At 33.6% G+C, this 10,000-nt stretch overlaps 1 protein-coding gene across 3 annotated transcripts in view; it reads right to left on the minus strand.

Moving 5' to 3' along the window:
• The window catches only part of LOC137655879 (uncharacterized), a 1,037,971-nt gene that overhangs the window by 722,602 nt on the left and 305,369 nt on the right, over window positions 1-10,000 (minus strand). Inside the window, exon 1 of one of the 3 annotated variants that reach the window (XM_068390091.1) lies at window positions 5,597-6,409. The exons of 1 other annotated variant lie outside the window; for it this stretch is intronic. The gene's annotated coding sequence lies outside the window, so the exon portion shown is untranslated. Of the gene's footprint in view, window positions 1-5,596; window positions 6,410-10,000 lie in introns of those variants that run through there. One more of the 3 variants, XM_068390094.1, reaches the window with a different exon arrangement.

Below are 10,000 nucleotides of genomic sequence, written 5' to 3' on the forward strand. Positions count from 1 at the left end.
ATAAATAAAAATAGTCCCTTTTAATCCCTATCTGTCTAAATACCAATAAATGCCGGAAAACAAGAGAAAAATTAAACTTGATAACGGAAGACTGCAAATACCAAAACACCTTCACAGGAATTGATATTCAAATCAAACCTCAAAAGGAAGATAACTCAATTATCAAATTCGAAATGACCAAAAAGACTCTTCACTTTTTATGAATTAACAATATCATAATTTACCGTATTTACATCATGAGGCCGTGCCTATCGGGCAGACAGAGATGGGGGGGGGAGGGGGATCGTCATGTAAATATGGTAAACACTTACCAATCATGACAACGAAAGTAATTAATACATTTATGGATCATGAAAACTTTGCGGAAATATGTTATCAAATCGTTCGTTATCACCGTATTAAAACATATTAATATTTCTCGATATATTGATTGTTACATATTTTTATTTCGTTCCGGCGATGTACATTGAACATTATATTAAAGCGCTTCACACACACATACACACACACACACACACACACAGAGGGAGAAAGGCAATGTTCTTTGGTTTAATAGTAATTTTTAATTTTACGTTAAAAGTGATTTATGGGAAATATATTTAATGATTTTAATTGTGATATATGCTAAGGAACTATTATAAATCCTGTAATTTCATGGACTACATTCATTATAGAATAATGTAAATATCCCGATTTGTATAATAGATGCATGTTAATATGTAATAATGTTTATTGTAATTTTTAATGTAGAATTTGTGGTCAATAAAAATCTATCGATCTATCTAATGCGTTTGTTTTTCTTTGGAGTTGCCCCTTCTTTGACAGGAATTCTGTATTAAAAAAACACATAACTATTAACATATAAACACATCGTATATACATATACATGTGTTTGATAGTAAAGTTCAAAAAAAGCTTTCAATGTCATCAGGATTGTAAGCTCCGGCTTAATACACAATTTTTTGTAACTTACGAACATGAAATGGTAAAATAACAACATTCACAAAATTACAAAAATAAAAAATCAACAGAACGTTAATGTCATCTATTTTCAGATAGGATGAGAGAGAAAGCCTTATTTGATAGGTACTAAACTAACATCAGATTCTCTCTCTCTCTCTCTCTCTCTCTCTCTCTCTCTCTCTCTCTCTCTCTCTCTCTCTCTCTCTCTCACACATACACTGACAATAGAAATAATGCCATTGATGATTATGATTATTTTTACGTAAAAAGGAAACCGTTTTCACTCCGCTGTCAGTTTTAGAAAGTAGATAAGCACGAAAATATCAATATAAATTCGATAAAATATACAAGTGATATAACAATTATAAAAAGATGAATAAATGCACAAATTCATCTGTTATAACGGAAATTATCAATAATAAGAGAACTAATTTATTTAGTTTAATTTTTAGCAAGTGACAATGTAATATGAACTTCGCCAAATATAAATAACTTCCAGTTTAGGATTAAATGTATAATTCGAGTTTCAAAAGTAACCGAACGAATACGAAAGAACTATTATATATATATATATATATATATATATGTATATATATGTATAAATATATATATATATATATATATATATATATATATATATATATAAACACACAGTACATTAAGTATTTATAGGCATATAATTATATTACATATGTATTTACACGTGAGATATATATATATATATATATATATATATATATATATATATATATATATATATATATATATATATACAGAGAGAGAGAGAGAGAGAGAGAGAGAGAGAGAGAGAGAGAGAGAGAGAGAGAGAGAGAGAGAGCTAATATGCCGGATTAAATCCACCGATGACATTTATATCTTGTTTCATGTAAACTTATATTCTAAACACACTTATTTTTCAAAATTATTCTGCCAGAAACCTCCGCACTCAACGCACACAAGCAAATAGCGTGTATATCGAATTGATAAGTGATATCTTAGTGAGAAATAAGTAAAATGTATAATAGAGACTCTAGATATATTGTACTTTATTCTGATATTAGATCTATAATTGTTTAAAGGAAATGAAATCGAATATGGCGTAGTTTAGATATTTTCTTTTCAAATATCGTTGAAAATATGATCAATACTTATGTGTTCAAAAATAAAATCTAAGGTATCATTAAAGGCCTAAAAGTTATTACTTAACAAAAAGATTATGTTAATTACAATTAAAATAAATAAAAAATTCATTCCCATAAAAATAATCGAATTTTTAAATGGTTTTCACTCTGAAAAAGAAAAATAATCAGCTAATATTCTAATGTTTTGTGTGAAGTCACGCTTTTTAAAAGGTCTGGCAAAGGCACCAGATTAACTATCAAATTTCTAAATGGTTTTAACTCTGAAAAAAAAAAATATTCAGCTAATATTTTAATCAACCCATTTATATGTTGTGTGTGAAGTCACGCTTTTTCAAAGGTCTGGCACATGCACTAGATAAACTATCAAATCTCTAAATGATTTTCATTCTGAAAAAAAAAAAAAAAAAAAACAATCAGCTAATATTTTAATCAACCCATTTATATGTTGTGTGTGAAGTCACGCTTTTTCAAAGGTCTGGCACATGCACTAGATAAACTATCAAATCTCTAAATGATTTTCATTCTGAAAAAAAAAAAAAAAAAAAAACAATCAGCTAATATTTTAATCAACCCATTTATATGTTGTGTGTGAAGTCACGCTTTTTCAAAGGTCTGGCACATGCACTAAAATGTCTTTTCCATTACAATGAGATGTCTAAGGGACCAGCCTGTCCGTCGAGGCGTCTAGTCTGGACTCGGGCTTTAGCGAATTGCAGTCGCTAGTGGCAATCTTTGGCGTCAGCGCCGCTGCATTGCTGTAAGAACAGAGTCTTCGATGTAAATGCTCAAGATACCAGGCCAATATTTTATTAAAACTGCAGAGGCTCTTTAGCTAATTGTTCAATACAATTTCGTTGCCATACAATAGATTTTGTGCAAATAGTTAAGGTTCGTTAAAATTCCTCAGATTTAATTCATAAGAAAAGGATAGTAATAGTGTTGCTTCAGACAGTTTGTTCAAGAATAGGGCGTGGATTTCATTACTATCGATTGTATTTTATTTTCGGTAACAAACAATACTCTATTAAAACTGCAGAGGCTCTTTCGCTTACTGTTCAATACGATTTCGATGCCATACAATAAATTTTGTACAAATAGTTAGGGTTGGTTAAAATTCCTTATATCTAAATCATAACAAAAGGATAACATTACAGTCTTCCTTCAGACATTTTGTTCACGAAAAGGACGTAGATTTCATTATTATCGTTTGTATTTTATTATCGGTAAACAAAAAACTTCTTTTAATAGGTAGATTACGATCTGGCGGCTGTGATTCTTTGGCAATCGAGTCTTAGAACGACTTGTCTGCGTAGTAGAAGTGGTTAACGAGCAATTAGTTCTGTTATTGGTTCACCGCCTTTGTGAACAATAATGATTATTCAAGCAACAATTAAAGGTTTTCTATTATTTCTTTTTAACTTGACGTGTATTGTTCATCTGGTAAAGATAAAAGGTGCATTACTTGTTCTGCTTATCAGTAAAATATAAAAAAATGAAAGCTTACAAGATTAAAAGTTATAAATATAACTCATTTGTCATTATCATCCCTATTGGAGCTTATAGCATCCTGCTTCTCCCACTAAGGTTGTAGCTTAGTTAATAATAATAATAATAATAATAATAATAATAATAATAATACCATCTTTAGATATTTATTCAATTGATGTATATTGCTTAAGGCATTAGAATTCTTAACATACAGAAAAAAGCAAATAATCCCCAAGGAACGTTATATATACTATTAATGTTAATTACCTATCTTAATTTGAAAAAAAACATCATCACCTGTAACTATAACATCCGACAAACTCAAGTTAAAGTCCCCAAGCAATGTTGAATATGCTATTAATGCAATAAACCCATTTTTAGTTTTTCAACGCCAGTAATCTTAACATCGAGGAAACTTAAGGAAAAATACCCAATGTTAAATATACGATAAATGTAAACTACCCATTTATATATTTATTTTTTTCATTTTTCAACATCAGTAACCTTAAACATCGAGGAAACTTAAGGAAAAATATCCAATGTTAAACATACGATAAATGTAAACTACCCATTTTTTTTTTTCATTTTTCAACATCAGTAATCTTAACATCCAGGACACTTGATGAATAAATACCCAATGTTAAATATGCGATTAATGCAAACTACCCATTTTGATTTTTTTTTTTCCTTTTTTCAACACCAGTAAACTTGAGGAAATATCCCTAATGTTAAATGTGCGATTAATGTGAAATACCCATTTTCATTTTTTTTAACTACCTATTTTTCTTTTTTTCAACATCAGTAAACTTGAGGAAAAATCACTAATGTTATATTTGCGATTAATGTAAAATGCCCATTTTGATTTTTTAAACTACCTATTTGTCTTTTTTCAACATCAGTAAACTTGAAAAATCACTAATGTTAAATGTGCGATTAATGTGAAATAACCATTTTCATGTTTTTGAACTACCTATTTTTCTTTTTTTCAACATCAGTAAACTTGATGAAATATCACTAATGTTAAAAGTGCGATTAATGTGAAATACCCATTTTCATTTTTCTCCTATTTTTCAACATCAGTAATCCTAACATCCAGGAAACTTAAGGAATGGATCCAGGTAATCGACACCCGAGAACGCAAACGACACAACAAGGCAAAAGCGACATTACACAAACGAACGCATGACCTAACAAGTTACTTACAGCGACGCACAGAGCATAGAGGTCATCGGTGCGTTTCGGCCGGAAGAGTAAAACGTGAATTCTTTTATTTATATATTTAGTTCTTGCATTTTCCTAAAACGGAAGCATTTGAATGAAGTGAACTGTGACATTATTCGGTGCGTGGAGCATTCATTATACGTTTTCCCGTAGTGGAATAGGAACTTCAAAAGGAAACTCATATGGGGCAGTTAATTGATGATGTTTAAAGCTACGTCTTGGCACAAGTAGCGATGAATAAATGGATAAACACATTGATTATACACACACACACACACACACACATATATATATATATATATATATATATATATATATATATATATATATATATATATATATATATATATATATATATATATATATATATACACATACATACATACATATGCATACACAACAAATACATACTCTCACACATACGTAAAGTGTATTTTATATACATACATACATATATATATATATATATATATATATATATATATATATATATATATATATATATATATATATATATATATATATTAATAATTATGAAAGGCCTTATCACATGAAAACATTCTGCTCAAAAATTTAGTAAAAAACAAATCATTTAATACAAAAAGTTTCAACATCAAAATGCAGAAAACGGATAACCCCTAAGAAACAGCAAATAACACCCTACGTCTAATAAACTTAAAATAATAAATAAATAAAAATTACACACAATCAAGATGTCAATCATGATCTGCCCCAACATGAACATCATCACCATTATCATCGTCATCTCGAAGAACACTTACCTATCTGACGGCGGCTACTCCAAGTGTCGGCGACAGTGCCAAGGCGGGAGGGGGGCCAGAACCTCTCCGAGAGATTCGGCTCCTCTTCGCCCCTTTTTTTTTTTATTTCCTCCTCCTTGCCGTTATCCAATTCTGTCGTGGGAGGAGAATGCGGAGGAGGAACAACCAAAGGGAAAAATAAGATTCTCTCTGTCTGTCTCTCTCTCTTCCGATTACAAAGGTTAAATGCCACAACACTTCTGTATTTCTCTTCTTCTCTCACCGATTTGTAATACGTCGCAAAGGGTCGGGTTAGTTGGGGGGGAGTTTTGAACAGAAGTCAAAGGGGAAGGGTTTTTTTTTTTATATTTTTGGCGCCAGAGAGTCTCTTGTTAATAGTAGGAGTGGAGGAAGAAGTAGTAAGTCAACGTTGTGGAATTGTTTTGAAAGACAATTGACGAGATAACCTCTGACAGTTTGCTCCTCTTCTATCTAGGGAGGGGAAGTTAGGGGAAAAAAAAAAGTTTTTATTGGGTGTAAAAAGGGGTAAAAAATTGTCAGGAGAGCATGACCAGTGCAGTCAGCCCTCCGTGGAAGTTCTAGGTGAAGTATATTTCTACTTTTCAGTAAGGGAAAAGCTTTAATGGAAGCAAATATTATCGTTTAGGAGATGATGTCGGAGTTGGAGTGAGCGAGTGAAGACGGGAGTTGGGACTTGCGCTGTGGACCCTCACCTCCACCACTGCCAACACGGGACTGAACGGTATACGACTGACCCTCGGCACACACTCATACACACCAAACGCTCACTCTACCCACAACACACCTCTCTCTCTCTCTCTCTCTCTCTCTCTCTCTCTCTCTCGGCACCTCCCCAACCCCTCTAGTTCTTAGGGGGCGACGCCATCAACTACCACCACCCAAGTCAAGTCGCCCATTCCACCTTCCTATAACCACGCCCCTCTCTCCCTTCGCCCCGGTGCGAGAGCATGTGTGACCCCATACAGTCTTCCACCCCCCTCCTCCTCCCTCTCACCATCCATCTCCCGCACCTCCCCCGCTATCCACTACCTCGACGGCACCAGCAGCATTGCTGGGCCCTGCCTCCTCCCCTCTCGGGATCATGACCGGAAGACCCAGCCCGAGCCATGTGCTCACACCTGTGATTCTTTTCTTCCTTCCGTGAGGTCGTTCTCCTCCTTCAAGATACATTCCCGGGTACATCCTCGTACCCAGTAGGAGACTGTTTTCGGCGCCACAGGGAGTATATGACCGTGTATGACTCGCAGGCGATTGCGGTTCAAACAATCTTTTATAGGAAAGTCTTACTTACAGTCGAGGTTATCTTGTCTTATCTGAAACATCTGTTTTAGTTCTATATATAAACATTTTTCGGCGTCATTCTTTAGTCATGCATAACCCTACAATAATTCAGGACTGCTTCAAAACGCCGTGACTTAAGGACACTACCGAAAGCAGAAAACAAATATTTCGCTGTTTACCGAATAGTTGGATCCTTCTTAAGGCTATTTTTCATCGGGGAGCCTTTGGGCTTATAGCATCCTGCTTCTTCAACTAAGGTCGTAGCTTAGATACTACTACTACTACTACTACTACTAATAATAATAATAATAATAATAATAACCAACAAACAAATACATATTGCCAACATCTGGTTGTCTTTGCATCTATAGTGCGAAAGAGACAATTAATTACGTTAACCGTCTCCATAAGTTTCGCTTATGTAGCAATAGCCCCTATCATTCTCCTATCTCAAAACATTGCCTAGTGTCACAAGATGAAAGTGCTCGAACAGTATGGGGTTCGTAAGCATGCGGGTCACGGAGTCGCATGACAATGCTTAGTAGCGTGCCAGGGGTCATTTACGTTTCTTACATCGGTGTACTGGAAGGGAAAGGTCAAAGTTCAGGTGGAAAGATAAATTATTGAATCATCATCATCACCATCATTATCATCTCCTCCTACGCATATTGACTCAAAGGGCCTCGGTTAGATTTCGCCAGTCGTCTCTATCTTGAGCTTTTAAAACAATACTTCTCCATTCATCATCTCCTACTTCGCGCTTCATAGTCCTCAGCCATTAGGTCTGGGTCTTCCAACTCTGCTAGTGCCTTGCGGAGCCTAACTGAACGTTTGGTGAACTAATCTCTCTCGGGGAGTGCGAAGAGCATGCTCAAACCATCTCCATCTACTCCTCACCATGATCTCATCCACATATGGTACTCGAGTAATCTCTTATAGTTTCGTTTCTAATCCTGTCCTGTCATTTAACTCACAATATCCTTCAGGGCTTTTATCACCAATCTACTAAATCATTATTATTATTATTATTATTATTATTATTATTATTATTACTAGCCAAGCTACTACCCTAGTTGGAAAAGCAAGATGCTATAACTCCATGGGCTCCAATAGGGAAAAATAGCCCAGTGAGTAAAGGAAATAAGGAAATAGATAAATAAAATAATGAGAACAAATTAACAATAAATCATTCTAAAAACAGTCACAACGTCAAAATAGATATGTCATATATAAACTATAAAAAAACTTATGTCAGCCTGTTCAACATAAAAACATCTGCTGCAACTTTGAAATTTGGAAGTTCTACTGACTCAACCACCCGATTAGTAAGATCATTCCACAACTTGGTCACAGCTGGAATAAAACTTCTAAAATACTGTGTAGTACTGAGCCTCACGATGGAGAAGGCCTGGCTATTAGAATTTACTGCCTGCCTAGAATTACGAACAGGATGGAATTGTCCTGGAAGATCTGAATGTAAAGGGTGGTCAGAGTTATGAAAAATCTTATGCAACATGTATAATGAACGAATTGCACGACGGTGCCAAAGATTAATATCTAGATCAGGAATAAGAAATTTAATAGACCGTAAGTTTCTGTCCAACAAATTAAGATGAGAATCAGCAGCTGAACACCAGACAGGAGAACAATACTCAAAACAAGGTAGAATGAAATGAATGTTCTGTCCAACAAATTCAGATGGGAATCTATTGGATATTGTTTCATTGTCATACCATGACTCATGTACATCGAGTAACACCGATCTCACTAAACTGATATATAGTCTGATTTTTATAAGTAATTTCGGGCGATTTGATTTCCAAATTTTATGTCATTATTGAATGACATAAAGGAAAAGGGTCTAAGAGAACAGGATGTACAGGACAGAGGAAGATGGAGAATGCCGACTAGAAACAGCGACCCTATATAGGAATGGGAAAAGCTGAAGGCAAAGACGGAAAAGAAGAAGACATCAGTGTACTATAATCATCATGAAGGAGTTCATCGATCAAGAGACAAATGATGCCATGGCACAGTAGGCTAGCATGTGAACACAATGAAGTTTTTGATCTTTCACTATTACTTTGGCCATTATAAAATCAAAAGTACATAATATATTAGGCCTAAAGGAATGCAACGTTATATATCATGACCAACTCTATTATTCTCAGATGTTCACTTGTTAAAAGAGGATTGAACGATTTCCTCTTGGTTTCTCGCTGCTTTCGTATACAAATAATTGTTACTGTTCTTTAGGTACTGTTTGTGAAAGGTGTGTTACAAAGAACACTTATATTTCTATTTTATTATTTACATTACTGAATACTATAAAAGTAGTGGGCAATATTTTCCAGCCAAATATGTTATAACTTTTATATCTAATAAGTCATCCGTAACTTACTAAATATTTTCACTAACATAAAAGTTCATAATAAGGCACAAAAATTGCAAAGCTTTACAAAGATTGGTAGTGGTGCCAAATGGTAGTTAATTTTATAATAATCACCACTATAATATACCTTTGGCTAATTGCTGCAACTTATTCTACTATGAGCATGAAGATTAAGAAAAGAATGGAAAAAGGTATTCATAAAAAATAAGTGTTAGATATAGAATTATTACTAAGCTATAGAATTTCTCATTTTACAAATATATTTTAATTGCAAGATGAACACACATATATATAAATATAATATATATAAATATAATATATATAAATATAATATATATATATGTATATATATATATATATGTGTGTGTGTGTGTGTGTGTGTGTGTGTGTGTGTGTGTGTGTGTGTGTGTGTGTGTGTGTGTGTGGATTATCAAGTTCTCCTGACCGAAGCAAGTGAATTAGTAAAAAATGGTTTTACGCATAATTTTAATGATGGGGGATTAGCCTATATAATTTTTCGCTTAGAAGTATCAAATATATTGAAAGTGACAACGTTATAGCAACAAAAATTGCGAATAAGCTTCTTAAGAACTTAAAAATTAGGTGGAAAAATGTTGACAAAAACAGGAATCTACTTATAAGTAGGTAGAAAGATTGTCTTCTTGTTATGTATCAAAGACCATCTAGTTTTCAGTCTTTGGGACGTTAAA

The sequence above is a fragment of the Palaemon carinicauda genome, chromosome 16 (assembly GCF_036898095.1).
Source record: "Palaemon carinicauda isolate YSFRI2023 chromosome 16, ASM3689809v2, whole genome shotgun sequence".
Classification (NCBI taxonomy): Eukaryota; Metazoa; Arthropoda; class Malacostraca; order Decapoda; family Palaemonidae; genus Palaemon; species Palaemon carinicauda.